This window comes from Alosa sapidissima, chromosome 11, assembly GCF_018492685.1.
Source record: "Alosa sapidissima isolate fAloSap1 chromosome 11, fAloSap1.pri, whole genome shotgun sequence".
Lineage (NCBI taxonomy): Eukaryota > Metazoa > Chordata > Actinopteri > Clupeiformes > Clupeidae > Alosa > Alosa sapidissima.
This window is the reverse complement of record NC_055967.1, coordinates 25964861-25987813: the sequence shown is the minus strand read 5'-3', so window position 1 is coordinate 25987813 and position 22953 is coordinate 25964861. Positions and strand designations below refer to the sequence as shown.

The following is a 22953-nucleotide window of genomic DNA, read 5'->3' as shown; positions in this document are numbered from 1 at the left end:
TAGGATTAGCTTAATGTATTTTTACATTTGCCGTAGTATTGTCGATGGGTTTAATAACACATCAAGGGGGTCCTTGGCCAGAACCTAGTGGTATTTCGGGGGCCTTGTCATGGAAAAGTTTGGGAACCCCTGGCCTAGGCTACCATGCACTTGAACTAGCGGCTGCTTGGACAAATCCACTTGAGGGGTGGGGCAGGGGGGCACGATTGTAACACACATTGAACCTGTCATGAAGAGGCCAAAATGATTGACCTGTCACCCCCCCAAGCCAAATTGATGCAACTGCATTTATAGGCTAGGCCTATTTTATAAATAACTAAAAAAAATTTAGCATTTGCCCGGTTGTACAGATTACCAGTCCGAGCCTGTCCATAGGTCTTTTCTATGGCAGTAATGGCTTTTAAGCAGGTAGACCTTTCACAGGTCTGTTGTGTGGCATTGGGAGAAAAAAAATAGCTTTCAACATAACATAAATTAATATAAAATGTTTCAGGTACAATGTTCAAGACACAATGTTCTAGTTCCAAATTTGACCCTGACTATGTTTGCAATTTAATGTCAAGAGGTAGCATGACATTGCTGTGGGAGTAACTACTCAATGACATCTCTGCAGAAATGTCACAGCTGACACTTCTCTTTGTATACCGGGTTTATTGAATGGTATGTGGTTGCTTTCATTTGAAGCTACTTAATTACATTGCTACATACAGGGCCTCCACAGCCCTGCTTATATGAGTCCTTGCCCTAACCTTGACATTCAACTATGGATGAGCAAAGATGCACATTATCTGCTGACTAAGGACAACGTGAGCCCCATTTAAATCACAGATACTGTCAGCCCACCAACATCAAACACCAACATACTTAACAGCAATGACATTCTTGTAGGCGAGGAAGCAAAACGATATGTCCTTGAAAAGTGCATATCTAAATGAATGGACAAACAATTAATTAAATACATATTCCCCTGACATCCACATCTTTTTATAATATGCAACATAATATATTTTTTAATAAATGTTTCGTGGAGCTGTATATACAGTAACAGACACTCAGACACAAAGAGGTCATGCCTACTAACTTTAACAACATTTTTCTCTTGCTGCTTTGGCATGGAAAAGGAGGAATTTGATAGTAACAGGTTAAGGGCAAAACTAGATACAGTAGTGTTAACACATTTCTGAATGGGTATCTAGCTTAATGTGAGGGAAAACAAGAAGTGGCAAGATCCCATGAATGAAGTTAGAAAATAAGCATGTGTGTAAATAAGTAAGAAGAATTTATTCATATCGTGCATTTTTCATGCTCAAAGTCCAACACAAAGCACTTTACACACACCAATGCAGTCATAACAAACAATTTAAAAAATACTTTAGTTAAATGATTACTTAAATTCTGACCATTTGAATTAGACACCCCTCTGTGGCTTACATTCCCTGTGGAGGGTGGATAATCATCTCCTGGACAACTGTCAAGTCAGCAGTCTTGGACAGGTACACTTTGTTATGTGTTGTATGCATAGAAATGTACTCAAACTCAAAATTAAACATTCTAATATTCTGAGATACATTATTTTTTAAGCTGTAGGCTGTACAAATAGGAATTAACATAGAAAATAATCAACTTCAAACAGCAGAACTCTGATGCATTTTCAATGGTGTGTCCTCAAGATAAGCAGTTAATGAACAAACAGCTGAAGACCTGACAGGAGAGATGGGGTTTAGGGTTCATCTGTACTGCTGAAAGATAAGGGGTGTCAGTCAGCGTGATCGACTCATGAGAATACAGGTCCATCCATTGTGGAGGGCTGACCCGACTCTCAATAGACTCTCATTTATCAACCTCAGCATTCACCATGGCAATTATCTAGAGAAGAATCCAGCCATGAATGCAGAGTGAGGGCTCTCTTGCTAGCCCCCAAAACCCTCATAAACGCAAAATCCTTAGAGCTTTTTTTAAAAAAAATTTTTTTAAGGCAGCCATGCTCTCCTTAACTATACTGGCAAATATCTTTCTATTCCCTGTTATTTGAAAGATGATTAACTGTCCTCCACTAATGGTGGTGTTGTAGAGATTTAGCCTGAGGACATATTAGCAAACAAGATGGAAGTAGCCCACCTAGTGATGGGGAAGAGACCTAAGCGGAGCACTATAATGTGCCTGTAACTGCTTCAGTAACTGCTTGTCTTTAATCACTACAGTCGTTCAGAATATTGCTTTAGGACATGTTCTGTTCGATGTGTCTTGAGTAAATTAACACTAGTTCATTGAGATAAAGACGTGAAAGGAAAAGACAGTCCACTTTCCGTGTTTAATTAGCTCACGAAAATAATGGAGACCGTAATAGTATACCGTATGTAAAATATTTAAAAAAATAAAATCCAGGTAGCCGTGACTGAGGGTGAAATCATTGATTGTAGCTGAGAGAAGCGCTATCATCAATAGCTAACTTTTCAATACATCACAAAACTTAAAGTATAAAAATTCAAGAAAGAAATTGCATACATATTGCAAGAGCATTGATATTGGTTAGAGCACAGAAAATAGTCAGTGGCTCTTCAGGACATCAGTATGAGAAATCATAGAGGAATATTTTGCATTTGCCTTGAAGTCCTATGAATTTAAACAGAGTGCTTAACACTGTCTAGGGCAGCAGCCTAAGATGACTGCTCAAAATCTCAGCCCTCATGGATATGATGGCGAACATACATGTAGACAGCACTGCTTAGTCTCCTCAGCAGGGACATAAACATATCACATAAAATAGACAAAAGTGCAGGTAAACATGCAACGTTTACTTAGTGTCTGTGTGTGAAAAGAGAAACTGCTTTTGTTCCCATAATATAATATAATATGATATAATATAATACAGTATAATATAATATAATATATTGTACAGTATAATATAATATATGGTTAATATATAATATATATTAACCATACCCATTATGTAGACATAATAAGAATAGCATAATTTTTACTAAATATATTGTTAGTATATAACATTTGTAACGTGTCAAATGTGAATATGCTCAGAAACCAAAAATTAATCCTTATGAAATCAGTCTTCTGTGACAGCTGGAGAGGCACATATTTATGGTATCTGCATTTATTTCAATAACACAATGGCTTTTTCGAAAGCCTACAAATGGTATACTGTGTCATTCACATAACAGACAGGTGGCATTATATTATGAATATCAATGTGTACTCCTTGTATGAAAGCACCATGGGGCTGCCAGTCAGTTCAGCAGCATGCCAGGCACTGAACTGCATGTTGTTCAATTAGCCTCAAGCAAAACTCAGACACGTACCAGACAGAACCAAAAATAGCCAGGAAACAGAAGCATGACGCAGATGAATTTGTCAGTAATATATGTGATTTATGTCTACTGTGCACACAAAGACTCTAACATCATGTGTAAATCCTTCCAAAATGAAGGTAGCATTGAATGGATTGACACTACTAGAGTTGGACAAGACATGGAGCAGAATTCATGTTGTTTACTAAAAATGCTTGAATTGAGCTTGTGTTTACAATTGTGTCATAAGCTACAAATGCAATCATCCATTTAGCAAAGATACAGGTTCTCCAGGAACTCAACCTGTAGTTAACAAAGATAATAATTATTTGAAAAGACACATTTGCATGCACGCAACAGAGGGCTATGTCCAAACTTAAAGAGAGTTGCACTAATCCTGCAGACATATTTTTTTTCTAATATATGGCTGTCAACATATGCAGCAACTCAAAGGTTCTCACAATGATGTGGACCTACAAGAGTTTATTCAATTTATTAAGAATCTGTCCATAGCATGGGCTGTTTGTTTGCCTAAATTCCAATTTCAGCCTGAACTCTAGATGTCATACTCTAACATAAACAAACCGTCCCATAGGGATAACTGCTAGTGTATTTGAGCAGAAGTACTGTAGCAACAAGGCAAACAGTCCATGCATGCAAATTATATTTGGACATCAGAAACATTGGCCAGTCAGTCACCCAAGTCTATAGTGATGCAGAGCTCTGGCAGCTTGATTCACATCTTCATCATGGCTATGGGGTATTGCTATATGTGTCTCAGACCTACTTGAGACATTTAATTAATTAATTAAACTAAAGATACTGTTACATTAAGGTATTTTATATCGTCGGTGAGAGGGATGCCCAGATTTTTAGTTTGAGCACCTGAGATGGCTACAGGTAGAGTATATGGCCAGCTGAGACAGACCTAAATGTTTCCTAAATGTTCGACCACCTCAAGGCATAGTTTTTACAAAACTATGTAATTACATAACACATCAAACCACATTTGTTTAGACAAAGCACATCAAATCACATTTGCTAAGATGTTATTAGAGTTATGCTTTCAGCTGAGGGCGTTCATTTTCACTCACACACAGTGAACAAAACAGTTTAACAGTTTATTAAAGCCATATATTTTCATATGCATGTTGAAAGAACACAATTTTGTTTTGCTTTTTTCGCCTTAGAATAATGGTTTCAAACCTGTTAAGAAGCCCTACTGACTAACAAAAAGCTGAATGGAGCATTTGACATTGCTGATACACATTTGGAATGCCTGATATTGTTCTTTGTAATGTTGTTGTTGTCGTGGGAAGTAGCATGACCCTATTTGATGATTGTAAACAAATTGGATACCCCTTTAGCACCACGGGTGTCCTCAGAATGTTGAAAACTAACGGATAGAGGAAATTCCATCATGTTACTTTAATGTGTAAACTGGGTTGGATGGAAAAAGATATTAGTGACATCAACACCTTTCTTTAGTCATTTGCAGTTCAGTTTGCTTACACAAACCCTTTACAAATTAAAAGGAGTGGAGTTGACATTGTTCATTATGTTGTCCTGCAGATGAGAGGTGATGTATTGTATTTAATATCTAACAAAGGAAAAGTTACACCTCCACATCTCAGTATCTATCTGTGGAAGCGATGAACCAGAATAAAACCCTGACTACTGGGTTCCTTGTGTGAGGCGGTGAACCCTGGAGAAAAAACTGAAACATCAGTTCTATAAATAAAGCCACCAGATAACACTGAAACTCCAACTTAATGCATTAACTTGTTTTTGCAATGCTGGGTGAAATGGGCCCTCTCTACTGTAGCTCTTTAAATCAGGGTCTTTCTACTGTACATAGCATGCAATTTCATCATTAATGTACACAGACCTGTCAAAAATAAAATGTTGATTATTTCCAACCTAATGCAAACCAAAAGAAGATCAAAATAGCATGAGATGGTAATTTGTTTGGGGGGGGGGGGGGGGGGGTTACAAAATAAGGCCAATATCTGTCACCTATGATCAGGAAATGCCCTGCTTGAAGTCATGCTCAACTGCTTGTCAGTTATAATTTGCACTGCTGTCTTTTCAAGCATCCTCTAATCAATGTCAAATGTCAAGTGCCATCTCTAATCAAGTGAACTAATTATAAATGGTATACCATAGGTTGATATGAGTGGCAAATTATTGAAAATTATGCTGTCAACATCATGTGTATTTATTGTTGTATTTATCCTTTATTATGTATTTATTATTGTATTTGGACACTTCTTTCTACCATCATCACAACTAAATGAACATTTCAGTTAAATAAGGTGTTATTCCTAATCCATCTCAGTGGAAGATAATTGTGATATCATTAACTAATATAGTTAAAGCTATGCAAACCTTCCTAATGAAGACAGCTCTAGACACTGATTGGACAGTGCACTTGTGTGCTAGGCTACTGTTTGTCCTCTATCCCTAAGCTTCTCCCAGCCAATCACCTGCATCCTACAGTACTGTATGTCTTACTGAAATTCCACAGGACTGATTCCAGCTTCTCTTAGTATCACCGTTATACAGATATACTGTAGGAGCCACAGAATAGCAATATTCAGCCTTAGATGAGATGCCCTGAGTTGTAATGCACAACATGTACACATTTCCCTGTTTTCACTGCTCTGAGGAAAATCTAAAAAGAAACAAAAATGGTGATATGTGATCATATTGTATTGATCTGGTATAAAGATGATAATTGTGTGTTATGGTGTAAAAAATAAAAAGGAACATTCACTTGACACAAGGGATTCACTGTGAAAGAAAACAGAAGAGGCTGCCAGCTCAAAGCCATTATCTACACCAAGAATATACAATAATACAACAAAATAAAGTAGCTTAACCTCACAACTGACTGACTCCTGACTTTGATGCATTTTCAGTCTCCAATAAAACCAAGTTCCAGCATAAGAAAAATATAGAGACTAATGTGAAACCATCAACTTGTAAGACAATGACACTGAGTTTCTAGGTATGGTATGAAGTTGGTAGATAAACAACAACAACAACAACAACAACAACAACAACAACAAGAAAAACAAACTTTTTCTACACGTTTATTTGTAAATTTTTTTGTAACTTGATGGTGTCAGGTGGTGCACTTTTGTACTTGGCTCCCTCAGTTCCTCAGGCTTCTGCACATAAATACACTAGCAGCTGTTTTTCATTTTAGAATTAGAGCACATTCCTTTAACAAACATGGACATGGACTCCAACCAATTCCAATTACTGAAAAAGCTCTCTGTTCTCAGGGACCAGTAGCCAACAAGAGCAAGCCCAGGGGAATAACGACAAGCAATCTGGATTAGACTTCTCAGTGTGGCATTCTCAGCAGACCTTTACTCGCGTAAACAACCATCTCTTCTCCTTTTAAGAGCAGAAGGAAACTAAAGTGAGTTGTAGAGGCTACTGGGCAGCACCATTTCTTTTCTCCGAGGAGCCGGTCTATGTATGTGTACTTCCTTGAACATCATCAGTTCAGTGAGAGACTTCAGAGCCAATAGTCCGTCCTTCATCTCCGCTGTGTTGCCATGGAAACAAGGCAGAAGCAGAGGCGAACACGGGAAGTGAATTTATATTTTCAAGCTTCACAAACTGACTGGATATTCAAGGTAGCAAGATTGGTGTGATTGCCCTCTTAAAATATATTTTTTCATCATGTGGTAGGCACCTCCGGTTATGATAAGTAAAGGTGAAGGGAGGTTAAAGCCATAAACCACGGAACACTGTACGCTCCCATTGATATCTTAGAGGAGCCAAGCTGAGGCTTATGTACCAGTATTTTTCACTATGATTTACTAAATTCTCAAAGTGAGTGAGTGTATTCAGACATTTCTTGCGTGACAACTGACCTTGAAAAGAGCTTTGAGAAAGCAATTAGCAAAAGTTCATTGAATTATGATGCAGGAAATAGTAATATGGATGCAGCGTATACTGTGTGCTAGAAAGTATAATAGAATGGTATTAGTTTAATTAAAGTACACAATGTGTAAAATGGAATCACATGAGGTTTGGCACCCCAGATCCCCATTTTTGAAGTCAGGTGGGGTGACTGCCCTCTCCCTTCACTACATGTGTCAGAAGTGCGATGGCTGCCGTTCGGCCATTAGATGTGGGCAACGTGGGCAACCTCCAGGATAGATGGACCCCTGTGTGAGAGACCCCAGAGATGGGTGAGGCACTAGTGTGAGGGGTGCGCTGAGATGGGAGAAGTATGGCTGGTAGCTGTGTGAGGGACACCAGTGTGCATTAAGCGCGTGGGCATGCTCACACAAGTAGCAAACTTTACAGGCATATTTCACAACGGTAGCAAACTTTACAGGCATATTTCTGCATTTCTGACTTGTTGTGACATGTACAATCACACCACTTTGTCCTTCATGAAAAACCTAGCAACTGGTTTCACCATGGAGGGCCACATATGTTTTGGGCTTTCAGACAGCCATGTAGAAGATATTCTGAAACACCATAAAAGGTCACATAAAGTAGCTCCACTGGCTGAATATGCTGACATCTCAGCTTTGCAGAGATAATCATCTTGCTTATTTCATGCCAAGAAGAAGATGAGTGCTTTAATAACTTCCTCCAGCAGACTGGGGGCTTCAAATCTCCTCTAAAGGTTATGTTAAAGGAGTATATTTGTCATAGTCTTAGAGTAAGACCCTGAAGCACATTGGTCTTGTTGCCCTGCCTTGTTGTAAGCCAGAGGAAGGCTGAAGGTGAAAGACGAAGTTAAGGGTTGCGAGTGGGTGCCAAAGCACATGCTGCAATGGAGGAAGTTAGCTGTGAATATGTTATGTGTAGCCTGGGGGGCTTAGATAGGTACAAGAGGAGTGACACATATATCACTCTGCTCAGCCATTCAGAGTGCCAGCTAATCCTGATAAAATGGCCACTTACCATTAATCACACAGAAAATGGAGGCACCACTAATTGAAATTGAATTAAATGTATTGGGACCTATATTTATGCCTAAATCTGCATCTTTTTTGCAGATATAGCTTGCAGTCTCTTACAGCTACTGAGATATTAATACAACAATAAGCACCTGAATAGACATAGATTAAGTGTAGTAATGCAGTTGATACAGATATATTCACATCTCGTTGTTTTAAAGACTGATGCTTAATAGAGAGGATAGTCTCTGCTAAACGCTCTGGGCCAGTCACATCTATTTTCACCAAAGTTTGATAGAATCCTAGATCATTATCTAACAGACACTCCCACACATAATGCACATTAGTGTAACCAGGATTTTAGGGGCTTGTTTTAACATCCCCCTGTGGCAAATCATTTTATGTTTCAAGGACTAGGCTGAGTGTTGGACCATGGGTTTGCTTTCAAGACAATTGTGTTGCAATGTGAATTATGTTAATATTCTGTTACAGAAAATGGGCCCTCTGTGCATGCAAACAAAGGTATTCCTTTGGGGACTGCCACTTTGCTGTTGCATTGTTTTCCAAACGGACTGCACAGATAAATTATTGATGGGCTGTTCTTGTTTGGTGTTCTTGCAACCCCTTGTTTTTAATTAACAGCCAGTAGACCCGCTAATCATGTTTGTGTACCTGGGAAGGAATAAAGTTAGACTGGACAAAGAAAGTTTGTTCAAATCAAATCAAACTAATGTTCAAGTTCAAAACAAACCAGCATCTATGGACATCTACAGCTCACAAAACATTGTTTTGTAATACTTGTTTGAACACTTCAAGTCAAACGCCACCATTTTATGATTGTCACTGATTGTGATGACTGATAACTCTGATATGACACAGTCCACTCAATTCCTTTAGCTTTTCATCACCGTCAAAATCAGCCAGGCAGTAATCAGCTCCTCAAGCCATTTCCCTGCCCTGCACTCCTGCTGCGTCTGCTGGGTTGGCCTCAGCTGCTCACCATTAGCCATTGTAAAACCTTTGCTGGACCACAACAATAAGTGAGGTGACCTTCAAGAACAGGAATGAACCCCGGCATTCATGGCCGCTGTACGGTGTTTTTAAAGATCACCCCATTTCGAGCTGTCCTTTTGAAACTTTTACAGGCAGAATAATCCATATAGACGTATCCATCGATTTCCCCCATTAAACAGCATTGACCTGATAAACAACAAATAGCATCCACACCAGCCACAGACATACATCCATGAAGGAAACACACCTATACCTCTACCTTGACCATGCACAGATATACTCTATGCCAGAAAGCCTGTTAAAGTTGCCATTAATGCAACATTTTGCACAGCACTACAAAGCAAAGTAGTCACCCACCTTACTCTTTTCCCCTGTAACATTTTGAACATTTTTAAATCCCTAGGATATAATTGTTGTCATCAAACATTCATATTTGTCTCTCACCTGCTGAGTAGCCTATGTTAAAGGTTTAATAAGGTTTAATGAAACGTGTGGGTCCCTGTGCACACTGGATAGAGTTTATCATCATTTATAAACCATAATTTAGGGGTTCTTGAGTTTTTTGTAACTCAAGGGTATGCTTTCTAATGAGCAATTCCATTATGGTGTGAAGTTGTGAACATGTCCAGTAATTTCTGACAAAAATGATAACTCTGGACTCACCAGGAGGGAGTTTGAGACACACTGTAGTCTGATGTTGAAAGGCAGTAAATGAGTCTGTCTCTGTAAGCCACTTTTTCTGGTCCCAAATGCGATTATGTAAGTAACGTGCTCATAACCTAGTCAGAATGAGATGGATGGGCAGCGGAGGTTTTCCCATTATGGCCCATCTGCCGGGACCTAAAAGATTGCCTGTTGGCAAGCCGGTAAACAAAATTACCAATGTAGCAGGCATACTGTACCATGAACACACCTACACAAGGACCGATCTTTTGTGGTAGCTCACATTGTCGGAATATCTACCCTGGTTTACTCTAGCTGATGGAGAGAAGGATGCCGTCATAATTCTATTTAGCTGATGGGGCCATGGCCAAGTGTAACTATAATATGGAAAACTCTTACATGAATGAGCCTAAATGGAGTCGATAGAATATGCATGCATCTTTGGGTGGTCCTGTGGTGCAAGTGACCACAACGAACGTACTGTACCACATTCAGATCCAAGTACCCACGGGGACCCGGGTGCCAGTCCGGACTGGGTCATCTCCCGATCCCATCCCACCTCTCTCCCATCCCCCTCCTGTCTCCCTTCTTCATACTATCCTGTCTGATTAAAGGCATAAAAGCCCAAATAATAAACTTAAAAAGAAAAGAAAAGGCATCTTTGCCACATTAGAATAAGGCTGCTGCTATGGAACACCAGCATCCATCCAAGACACCGTTCATCACCTTGCATTGGGGCTCAGACTTGAGTATGTTCTTGAACATATCCTTTCTGATTATGTCTCACTAACTGTTTTTTTTCAGTAAGCCATTTAATTTGTGACAAATGGAAAGGCCATTGGCATAAAAACATGAATCATATGGGAGCAAAAGCACAAAAGAACAAGAGCAAAATGGCACTTTACAGAAATGAATGTCTTTAATGGAAACCCCGGCAGGAAGTGACTGCCCCAACACTTTCAAGGCAATAAGCAGCACTTTTATTATAGACTGCACCAGGGGCGGAGTGGGGCACTAAAATCCACCGGGAAAATTCTGACGGCACTGGCGCCCCCTCCCCCCAAACATGCACACACATCAATAGCACAAACAAAATATATAGTGCTAATGCAATACAATATATATATATACTCTTTTGATCCCGTGAGGGAAATTTGGTCTCTGCATTTATCCCAATCCATGAACAACAACGGTGCTCAAGGAGCAGTGAGGGGTTAGGTGCCTTGCTCAAGGGCACTTCAGCCGCTTCCTACTGGTCGGGGTTCGAACCGGCAACCCTCCGGTTACAAGTCCGAAGCGCTAACCAGTAGGCCACGGCTGCCCTCCTCCCACTTCCTTCTCTGATGCAGGACTAGTTTGTCCGAAACGTCAGGAGTTTCCCAAGGGGTAACACGGTATCTATGCTTTTATCTTTACTAGTTAATCTAATTGTTTTTAAATTGTTTGAAATAAAGATTGGCTTTTAAATTTAACAAACACTGTAAGAGGACTACCCTATCCACCTGCCTGACCACATGGACTAGCATGCTAGCACATTATCTGTACTGTCTGCTATACACCTTGCTGTCAAGACTGTGCTCTTTTCCATGAACTTGGACTACAACTTAAATGTGTAAGGAACTAGATATGCAACAGTGCAGTATAAAAACATATCTGTATCATAGCACTCCAATAGTTGCCTGTATAAATTTAAAAAAGGCCTAGCCTATAGACAATGTCAACCTAATAACACAGGTAATTAAATAATTGGGAAAAAAACAGGCACTTTGAATAGGTTTGTACGAGAACGATTAAAGTAAGCCTATATACTGGCTTACATATAGACAGTTCCAACGAGTTCCACAAACCATTTATCAGCCTGAGTGGCCCACTAATTAGTCATTAGGCTAGGCCTAGGCTACATATCAACATAAGACTAGCTTGTGCTAGTTTCAATAACGTCAATGCTTTAGCTTCGCTAACCTTTCTCTCTGCCTTCCATCCATATGTAAAACAGCAAACAACCACACAAATCCGTCGACTGTCAAAACTCCTGTAGCTTTCCTCGAACTTGATCGTTTGTAGGGTCATGCCTTTAGACGAGGAGCCGCTCATTTATCCCCCTACATTTCTGTAAATAGACTTGACCTGCAATCGGTTCATTGGATAAACCCGAAACACATTCCCCATTCCCAGGAGGCTTTGCTCCATTCTAGCTTAGGCTTACGTTAATTTAAGTACAAACAAACAAATTACATTGTCATTTTTTATTTGTCATGAAAGTTCAGTAACGCCTGAATAAGACAAAAATGAATTAAGATAAAAAACTAAGGCTAGCCTACACAAAAATCAGCATGGGAGAGATGAGTGTGCAGGGTAACCATGAATGACATATAGACAGTGAGCAAGTGGTATAATTATTGGTTGGACTTCCTATACATTAGATTTTCGCGGAAAATTCTTAGTGCAATTGCAAGGTCGATGGCCGCGGACGACTCACGGCCGCTATAATAGCTCTATGGGCCGGCCCGCACCACGCAGATTCATCGGCCGGCCCACCGGGAAAACTCCCGATCGTCCCGATTGCCACTGCACACGTGTGAGCATGTGTGTGTGTGTGTGTGTGTGTGTTTGTGTGTGGAGACATGGAATGTCAAAAAACACATTAATATTCCATAGTAATGTTCAATTCAAATTAAAATAGCAAGATCACATTGTTCATGTGGGATTTAAAGAGGCCCTATGCAACAATTTTAGCAAAAATGACCTTAATTATGCAGGTTGAGAGTCGTTGTGATGGTTCTACAACACTTTTTGGGTCGTTTGATGGGTGCTTTGTCTCCCCCTAGTGCTTCTCTGCGGAAAAACCGAATATGCAACTTTCTGGTCGCGGTCGGTCGCGGTCCGAACAAATCCGGATGTAACTTGGAGGAAATACTCGAAAATGTAGTCAGATTGTAGTTTCTAAGAAGACTGCAAAACGGACTCCAACTTGGCTTTTTTGCTGTTGAAATTGTAAGTAGCCTACCCTTGGGTGAACTTTGTTTTTGTAATGTGATTTGATAGTCTCTTGAACAATGTGTTTGCTCGACCGTTTTATTGTGAGCCCTATGTGTTTAGCTTGGTTTATTGATGGCTAGCTCGCTAGCTAGTGGGGGTTTAGCGTAGCAGTCACTTGCTACCGAAGCTGCAGGGGGAGCTATGTCCTGAAAAATGCGAGCCCAAATCAGCCGAAAACCCAGAAACAGCGAAGGAATAACCAGACCTGCATAGGGCTTCTTTAATTTTAACTAACACACAGGCACACGTTTAATCAGGAAATGTTAATAAGAAATGTGCGGCATGTACTCTTAGATCTACAGTGTCACACAGTCATGCTGACAGCCATGTGCACTGTCAAATCTTTATGCCCGTGATCTCTTCTGCGTCTCATCTCTCATGGTCACGGCAGAGGAAAACTAAACCATGCAGGTATTCCATTCTCATTAACAACTATTTGGAAGCCAATTAGGAATCATTCAAATATGTTATTGTGAGAAGTTGCATTATTTTTCTTTTGGTAAGTAACTGTTTAATGAGTAGAATAAGTGTGTGACATGTACTACCCCACTGCATGTCAGGGATTCCTTTTCCGATACTGAACAGCAAACTTCACATCGTCCCTGACGCACAACGTTCTATTCTTAAAAGTGGTGTGCTTGCTCTGTGTGGTCCTCTAAATATCATTCTGTGATACAAAAAAGTACTCCAGCCAATCCACACCTTGCTTCAAGCGCACAGAGGAGGGTAATCTGATTGGCTGTTGCGTTCAACAACAATACAACAGCTTTTAACCAGTAACATGGACTGTACCTTTCAAAAAACAATATGGATTCTGGCCTCGTGCCTACAGCAAAATCTAAATATCCTTCACAGGCGCCACTCTCACTCGTGCCATATTGCTGAAACAGTGTTTTTATGTGAGGAAAGAGAGCAAATTGAATGTACAAATCTATGTACAACGTGAGTAGTTTATCCTACTCAACGTGGATGCAGAGTGACAGTAGTTAAAAATAGATAACAAAAGAAAGCCATTTTAAACAACTGAAATAGCCGTTGATTAAGACTATAGGAATGTTCTGATAGGCTTTCTTTAAATGTAATCCTTTAAAAATGAAAGAAATAGAGGTCCCACACAGAGATCATAGCAATTATTGACTGAAAGCTGGAAAGCATGCAAGTAAATGACCTCTTTTGGAAAGATATAACCTCAATTTGGTGACAAATATCAGCTCATGGTTTAGAGAGACAAACAGATAGGCCTAATCCTTGTTTTGCATACCAACTTTTGTATCAATGTTTCTTCTGCAATAGAGCATTACTCTCAATCCTCCTTCAGCACCAGTTACTACAAAGAGAAGGATCATGAAGCCTCACAGTCTTTAGAGATTATGCTGAGGTGAAATGCGTTGGTTACTTCTATTTCACATTGAAATCCACCACAATTTTCTCTCTCTCTTCTACTCTTAACAGTGTAATCTCTGAATTCACATCACTTTCAAACTAGAATGGCACTCAGTATACTATAGAGTGCATACCTTTGCCAGACATCTCATATCTGTAACAGATCATCTGCCAATGAAAGGATGTTTTCACCCTCTGTTGTGTGTGTGGTTCGTCATCTGCAAAGATTCTACAGCACTACGCAATTGACCAAGGAAAACCCATGCAAATGGCCTGCTTGTCTGACTCGCAGGACACCAAAGGACTAGATGTTGTATCATAGGCTACACAACGGTGTAAAGTGAATCAGAGAGGTGTAGGCTATACTGTATGAGATGCATTTAAACTCTTAAAACGAATGTGTTGAAAACAACACAACTTGTTGTTTTTAAACATATCTCTGTGACCAGATAGGGACAACACACTTTGTGTTGTTTCCTTTTTTATTTGTTGCACAATATGTTTTGAAAATAACACAACTTGCGTTGAAAACAACACAACTTTCATTGTTTTTTTTTTTAACACATCTCTGTGTCCAGATAGGGACAACTGATTCGTTTTAAGAGTGTGGATGCATGTTTTCAGTCTAGGGCATGATTGTGTCCGGTGCTACTCTGCAGTAGAATACGGTGAGTGTAGGAAGTGAAGGGGAGTTGCAGCTAGTTTATTCGTCAAACTTATGGAAAACAGTAGGAGAAAAATAAGCAGGTCATCTTACAATCACTCACAAATGAAGTAGCATAGTTAGCCCAAAGTTGTACGCACATCAAGATGAGTGATTTGGTGGAACTGGGTTTTATTATGATCTAATTACAGTCATTGTAATCAGTAAACAGTAAACAAGATGTTCTGATGGATTTCTATTTCATGATAATTGTAGACATATTTTCCACTCTTTCCTACTAGATGCATGAATAAGATGAGAGGAGTAAATTGATATGCCATTCGTAATGGGTTTGTCCTTGTAGGCCATTTACAACACATTTTTTTAGCCAGCTTCATGAAAATCAGGCCAATTATTTTGGGATATCCTGCTAACAAACAAACCAACAGACCAACCAACAGATGGATGAAAACGTGGGACCAAGTCGGACCAAGAGTCCATGCTTGATAAATTTGTTGATGCGGATGGTCCAAAAATAGCTATCTTACACCCTCTTAAAAATCATTACGCCACTGACCAAGAAAAACCTGGTCTATAGCGAAAGGTGCATATAAAGCACAGCTGAAGACACAAGATGTAAGCAGCAACTCCTCCAGGGGGCTTGAATTTCCCCTGGGGATCAATAAAGTATATATCTATCTATCTATCTATCTAGGGGATAAATATAATTTTGTATTCAATCATTCGAACTTTATTGGGGTAAGTGTTGCTTTTTTCAGGCTATGTTCTCGATGGTAACCCCTTGTCAGTCAATAGAAGAATTTTACCTCCTCCTCATCATCATCATCATATTACATTTGTCACCAAAAAAAGCCATCTGAGAGTCAACCTTTTATGAAGGTATCAGCAGCCCAAAGATCTTGTAAAATGTATTCATGTTTCAGATTCACAAAACACTGTCACATTACAAAACAACCTAAAGCGTGAAAACACACCTAGTTTTGTTGTTACTGTGTTTAAACAATGGCATATATTATACATACTGTACATATATGAAGAAACGCCTGAGTCTATTAAACCCTTGTCCACTGAGCCAAACAGTCTCTCTTTACTCTGAATATGAAATATTTATAAGTTGTTGTAAAATTCATGTAAAATAGTAAGGTGCATAAAATCCTCCATGGCATGCTGTTTTAGAAACATTTCGGTAACACTTTATAATTACTACACACAATTTATCATTTGTTAAGCATTTGTAAACAATTAGTAAATTGTTTGTTCATCATATGTAAAGTTTTGTTTCTACATTACTGTAATTCACATCAGTAAAGCATTTGTACACACAAATGAATGGTTTGTTCATAGTGAATAAGCCTATACCTAAAATATGTTTATAATTAAGCAATAAGCCCCGAGAGGCCGTAGGTTACACTGATTCTACAACAGCTAAGGGCCGTTGTTAGGCACGACGCGCTAGTGGAAAATCACTCTTCCGCCAAGAAATATATTTCCTCTATCTGAAGGATTGCCATGCAACGTTGAGGCGCAGCTACTTTAACTTTTGTATCAATTTATGGTAGTGCAGTAATGAATGAAATGAATGAAATGCGGTCAAGGTGTATGTTTATGCTGCATTTTACAACGGCATTGAATGCGATTCAGCCAATTACAATCAAGGACCAAAAATATCAGTTTTAGAAATTGCTTTTAAGACTTAATTAATGATGCAATAATAATTTGTCTATGGTTTATAAGATCAGTTAAAATGGGTGTGTTAATGATTAAGAAACTAGTATTTACACCTACATGTAGGCATGCCTTTAGGAAAATAATGATTAAACACATCCACTAATGATTAGTTAGAGTGTGGATAAATGTTTTAGTTTTTTTTTTTATTAATTTCTCTCCTCGGGCTGTTTTCTAAGAGCAATGTATGTTTGAGTGACTACCTGTGTCTCCAGAATCATCCTTACCACATACAGGACCAACCAGGTAATAGTATGTCATTGAATGCCGTAAGGGAAATATGAAAAGACATATTCAATGCTGAGTTTGGCTAATGTGCTCTGGCTGTGTAAAGGTTTAGAAAATAAGATTGTAATCCAATTTAACCACAATAATTAAATAATTTAATCAATTGTTAATTGTTCTACTATTGATTCCAATTGTCCCTGACAGTTAACACACGGTTAAGTATTACTTAAAAGTTACTGAAAAGCAATACACTTTAACTAGATAATCCTTGTATTCTTACTGATATCTGATTAACCCTCCGTTGCAGTCATTGCAGTTGTTGCAGTCAGCTCCCACTGTTTAGGCCATGGGTGAAAGTTTGGATCATTATCATTTGGAGCAATATGGTGCATTCTGACCCAAGCATGGAGTGGGTCAGAAAGCTGTCCCTGTTTGTACTCAGTCACTGCAGGCTTATTAATATCCCAACAAACTTTAATGACTAAAGTCCCTAAATAAAATGATGGCCTTATAAACATGTCACATGTCACAAGTTTTTTTTTTCTCTTCAGAATAACTGACCAATCAACAGTCCACACAACCAACGAGGTCACTCTAATTGGTTCTGCAACTACACATGGCAAGCGACAAATGACGAAGCAGCAGTATACATCATCCTTGTGGAGACTGTCACAAAACAGATAGAATAACTGAGGTAGAGGATGAACTATGGGTGAAATTGAAAACATACATTTTCATTAGGGTACATGACAATATCCTAATAGGATCCAATGCCAGGGGCCAGACCTAAATAAATCAGTTTGTGTAAATAAGTGTCGTCCACTGCAATGCCGGGGGTGTTCATTGTTACTTCTAATGAAAGCAAAAGCACCAAGAGGTATTCTTCATGGTAACTATGAACACTGGCACATGAATTATCATGAATTCATGCATTAATTAATTCATGATTTATGCAGTATTTTATTCCTTTATATTTATGAATCATCATGATTACATGAATGTAAAGTTAATTGCTCATGAGCTCATCATGTTTGTGGTCCCTGAACTAAAGTGTTTTATAGCATGTGTTTATAAATCGTAAATCATAATGATGTGCCCACCATACTTAATGCCTTAGTTGATGTGTTGTTCATGTATGAGGTCACGAATGACAAAAATATGAACTCATGTAAGATGATTCATAAATAGTAATACATAAATCATGCATGCATAAATCATGCATGCATCATGCATGAATTCATGATACGGTAATTCATGTACCCTTACCGTAAAGTGTTACCAAGAATAGTATACATATATGCAGAACATTTGCTAATCTAGAAAAACACACACATGAATGCACTTATTACTCCAGAATGTAGTGACTAGAATAAAGAGCAATAGATTTGTTTATTTACAAAAAGCTATATTTTGATAACAAGCAGCACATACTAAGACCTAAAATCTTTACAAAGTAAATGAAGCAGGTGTGGTCCCGGGTTCGACTCCCAAATCTGCCATTTCTAGTCTGAGCTGCTTTGAATAAAAACATCTGCTGCATATCAGCCATCTTTGCAAATGTGCAGTCCTGTTCTGTCCTGTACTGCTTCCAGTAACTGATCTGTGTTGTGTTAGTGTTTGTGGCTGGTGTTGGTGTTTGTGTGTGGGCTACTCAATTGCACACTACTATCTGGGGAAAAATAAACTAACAAGACATGAGACGATAAGTTGCAATATCACAGCGCACTGCAATCCACACCAAGCTCTAGCCGCTGTGTTTCTTTACCACATCATCCACACCAACCTCTAGGTGTCCTTGCACCACATCAGCTTTTGAATGGTGTTGCTGTTGTCCCTTTACCAGATCAGCTTTTGGGTGGTGCTGTCCCTTTGCCACATCAGCTTTTGGGTGGTGCTGTCCCTTTACCAGATTAGCTTTTGGGTGGTGCTGTGCCTTTACCATATCAGCTTTTGGGTGGTGCTGTGCCTTTACCAGATCAGCGTTTGGGTGGTGCTGTGCCTTTACCAGATCAGCTTTTGGGTGGTGCTGCTGTCCTTTTACCATATCAGCTTTTGGGTGGTGCTGTGCCTTTAACATATCAGCTTTTGGGTGGTGCTGTCCCTTTACTAGATTAGCTTTTGGGTGGTGCTGTGCCTTTACCAGATTAGCTTTTGTGTGGTGCTGCTGTCCCTTTACCATATCAGCTTTTGGGTGGTGCTGATGTGTCCTGTTGCCACTCAGCATTAGGGTGGAGCTGTGTTGGTGGCTCATCAGCTGGGCAGGGACTCATATGTATCCTAGCAATCAGTGTTTACAAAAGGGAGACACTATGTTTATTTTAGAAACTTCAATGGAATGCATATACTGTAGATGCACAGTTACTGGATAAAATATAATAATGTGTCAAATCGCAATCCATCTAATCTTGCTGCCTAACCTGTCACTTAAACATGAAAACCAAAACATTTTCTGTGCAGTGGTAATGTCATCCTCTCATCCTCAGTTGTGGAGAGCTCACATGATTCAGGGGGGAAAGTACCTATTCAGTTTAATAAACTTACTGGAGTCTACCCTAGACTGGCTCAGTCTAGTGATGTTCTCCTTAATGATTATAGCCTTGTACATGTGAATATATCTTAAATGAGTCTGCTGCAAGTTTTCAATTCAGCATTTATGTGCCATTTAGTCTTACTGCTTACTGATTAAATGGCAGTTGAGGATAGTGAAGACGAATTTGCTTGATTGAACCTATACAGTTTTTCCTTAATGGTTTGCCTTGAATTTGAGTGGCCAAACCACAGCCCTTTCTGAAAAGGAAGTACTCTCTGAGTATCACAAAGACTAGGAGCGAGCTATCGTCATTGGACACCAGCTCATATATATATATATATATATATATATATATATAAATATTCCAGAAAAGCAAACACTGGCTACTGGTCTATAGTTTACATGTGTTCCATTGTACACAAGTCTGGCCCAGCTCTGGTGATTTGTGGCATGGCGACGGGTACTGGCCTTCACAGGATTTAAAGAGAGCCTTCAACCATTCAAAGGTCTAACACTTGAACATGTACTTTGGGAAAGATAACACAAGCTTTGGTATCTTACAGTGCCATCCTAGCTGGATATAGTAGTCAGCCTTCCGTCATTCAAGATTTATTGTACAGAGGCGAAACATTACACTCACTGACAATTCATTTCACACAGAGATCACGTTACACCTCCAGAGCCAGCTACATACTACCATGTGACTTATGCCTCCGAGCTACAAGGTGAGATGTACGATAAGATGATTACAGATAGATAGATAGATCACTTTATTCATCCCTAAAGGGAAATTATGGGATATCTTACCATTGGTAAGATTACTGTTAATTCACTGTGTGTACCAGTGTTGTCCCCATTTCCCCAAAGTTACTTTAATTAAATGGACTAATCTGTTATCATTAGTTACAGATCTGAGACAGAAGTGTCATGTTGTCACGTAGAACTATTAAGAAACCCCTGCACTACTTCAGGTAGCCAAGTCTATTGATTTCAGCTTGGCTACATATATCAAAGAGATGCAGTGTCACTCTGTAGATCTTCCTCTCCTTCTCTCTCCCAATTTCCGTATGACAGATTTTACATGGATCTGTCTGTAAACCTGGCAGCGGTGACACATTTCCAAATGTATTCTTATTTTGGATGTCAGCAACAAAAGTCTACATGGGCCCCTCCCCTCCGGTTGCTGATTGGTGTGCTAAGTAAAATGCCAGTCGCTGTGGGCTTTCTATAAAAAAAAAAAAACGGAAAAACTGACCATGGAACAACACACCGAGGGAGTTAGGGAAGAAGTTATCCTCACTTGACATTCTGATCTCCTAACATCATAAGTGCACAGGTTCTTTCAAAACACTCAGTTGGAGGTGTTACCTCTTCATTAGCAAGGTCAAGTGATCTGCTATTAGCACCTCGAAACTTCTGTCCAAGTGGATGTAAGCTTACGCCTAATGTCAAATGTCAAATGTCCTGTTGTGTAATAGCTGTGTGCTACATTTAAATCTAACATTGAGATTTGATATTAGCAAAAACACTCAATGAGCTTGCCAGACAAATCGGGAAAGGACTGCAACATTTAAAATGAACAGTCCGTTGGAAATTATGATATAGACATAAACTCCTTCTCCCAAAATGCTGAAAATATTTTGCACACTGCTCAACTAAGAAGAAAATCAATGGTTAACAGTAGATATCTTAAAATACTCATTTGTCTAAAATGCTTATCACTGTAAAATTATTTGTTCAGCATTCCTTTATTTCGCATGAGGATCTGTATTTTCAGAGGCAGTCTTTTAATATGTAATCACTCTATCTAGAAGAATTCTAAATGAAACAGAGAGAAATCCCTCCCCACACTGTTACGCAACTTTATTTATCTTTTATTACTTTTCTGGCCTACACTGTGTTATTGTGGTCCCACCTCTGACATGGGAAATGTGATAAATATTGATGTTCTGAGTAGAGGCAGTAGAAATTGCACTCTGAGCCTTGTTTCCTTGTATCCTTGTTTTTCCTTCCGGTTCCTCTCTATCTCTCCTTTTCCTCTTTCATTCCCTCTCTCTCTCACTCTGTGTTTGTGTAGGTGTGTTTGTGTGTGTGTGTGTCTGTTTATGTATCTGCATTTCATTCCTCTCCAAATATTGGCACAGAGTGATACATTCCCAGTGATTCCCAGTGACTGAAAGCTATTCTGCTTTTCCGCACATTTGTTGCCGCATACTCTTTTTAATTCCTTTTTAGGATTGTGCTATGCAACCTATTTGTATACAACTCATTTCCAACTTGCCTATAGCTCCATCTGTCTAAACTGTTTGTGTGTCTGTGTCTGTGTGTGTGTGTGTGTGTGTGTGTGTGTGTGTGTGTGTGTGTGTGTGTGTTAACTGAATAAGTGCTGAACGTAGGTTTTTTTGCTGTCTCAGTGATGAATTGGACATTGACAGTTATCTTTTATGAACCGCAGAAATAGAATGTACGCAAATGTCTTCTTGCTTCATGCTTGGTTCTGAATCCCCTGAATCCTGAGTCCTCTGGGCCAACCATAGTGAGCCCCACAGTGTGTTCTGGAAGCTGGAGGCTGAAACTGCCCATCCTCCATACATTGCCCTGGATGTACACAATGCATGAAGTTTCCTCAAAGGGACTGAACTAAAAATAACTCCAGATCAAAGTGAGATAGCAACACAAAAGGTTGCATTACAAAAGCCTTATCAGTCTGACTCATAATCTGATATGCTGAGGAACAGCCCTCTCAGTTTCTCTTCCTATCTTTAGAATAACCCCAGAGCCCAAGTAACACCATCACACAAAAAGTATGCAGAAAGGGAGCACTTACCCGAGCTGTGCGCAGAATTCTGATTATGGAGATGTCTCTTTCAATCCGCACGGCTAGTCATTAAATCCAGATTGCTGAAGTGAAGATGGAAGATGCCATCAAAGTGACATGCGGGCACAAAAATATGGTTCTTGCTATATCATGGAAAACACGGTCCATTCAGTCGGAGGAGATGGCGCGGGTGGTAAGGTGTACAAAATCCATGTCCTAGATACTTTAAAAGCCTACAGTACCTCCAGACTTCGGCTTGCTGAAACACAAATTTAGATCAGCCAGCCAAACAGAAGCAAGGGGACCTCCGGCAGCAGACAGTGTCGGGGGGGAACAGGGACGGAGAGAGGAGAGGATAGGAGAGTGAGGCAGAGAGAATGAGGAAGCGAGGACGGCACAAGGTGGAGAGAGGGAGGAGCCGCAGTGAGGAGAGAGAAAGAGGGAGGGAGGGAGGGAGGGAGACAGAGAGAGAGAGAGAGAGAGAGATTGGGGCTAGCCAGCAAAAGGAATCAGGGAGAAAGAAAGCTTCTGCATGATCTATGCAAATGTGGGAGATGCAACTAATAAAATTCAATTGGCACGTTTTGATCCAAGTGCCTGAGCAGCAGGAGAGCACCGAGCCGCTTGGCAGCTGAATGCCGAACACAAGCGCG

General features: G+C 39.6%; 1 protein-coding gene across 1 annotated transcript in view; it reads right to left on the bottom strand.

Annotated features, from left to right (window-relative positions):
* Positions 1-22648, bottom strand: part of lingo1a (leucine rich repeat and Ig domain containing 1a) — a 74707-nt gene extending 52059 nt beyond the window's left edge. The window contains exon 1 of the mRNA XM_042111184.1: positions 22310-22648. The gene's annotated coding sequence lies outside the window, so the exon portion shown is untranslated. The remainder of the gene's footprint in view (positions 1-22309) is intronic.
* Between the last annotated feature and the right edge of the window lie 305 nt (positions 22649-22953).